Genomic DNA, 369 nt, shown 5'->3' on the forward strand with positions numbered 1-369 from the left:
AAGATAGTAAATAATAAAATCGGGGATGGAAATATTACCTCAGACCCACATCCTAGAATCGCTCATTGAATGGGAGAATCTTTCACATCGTGGATAATCTGGAGAAACCCACGCCCAAATCCGCGACAAAACTATATCGAAAAACCAAAATCAATATAAAGAAATAAAATTAAAAATAAATAAAAAATGCTCCCGATTTAATACTTACAAAAATAACATCGAACGTTTTTTTTTCCTCTCTCTTTCCCCAAAATCGAAGAGGAGGAGAGCTTATTACACAACAAGAGGGAGCCAAATGCGAGGGAATCGAAACTCCATGGAAGAAGAAAGCTCAGATCGTCGTCATCTTCGATCCGCTGGGCCAACCCC

At 38.8% G+C, this 369-nt stretch overlaps 1 long non-coding RNA gene across 1 annotated transcript; it reads right to left on the reverse strand.

Moving 5' to 3' along the window:
• Positions 1-37: 37 nt before the first annotated feature.
• Positions 38-363, reverse strand: LOC104800380. The gene is made up of 2 exons (XR_769724.1): positions 209-363; positions 38-131 (listed from the first exon to the last, which is right to left on the reverse strand). It is a non-coding gene; the product is annotated as an uncharacterized LOC104800380 (long non-coding RNA).
• Between the last annotated feature and the right edge of the window lie 6 nt (positions 364-369).

The sequence above is a fragment of the Tarenaya hassleriana genome, unplaced genomic scaffold, assembly GCF_000463585.1.
Source record: "Tarenaya hassleriana unplaced genomic scaffold, ASM46358v1 Cleome6890, whole genome shotgun sequence".
NCBI lineage: Eukaryota > Viridiplantae > Streptophyta > Magnoliopsida > Brassicales > Cleomaceae > Tarenaya > Tarenaya hassleriana.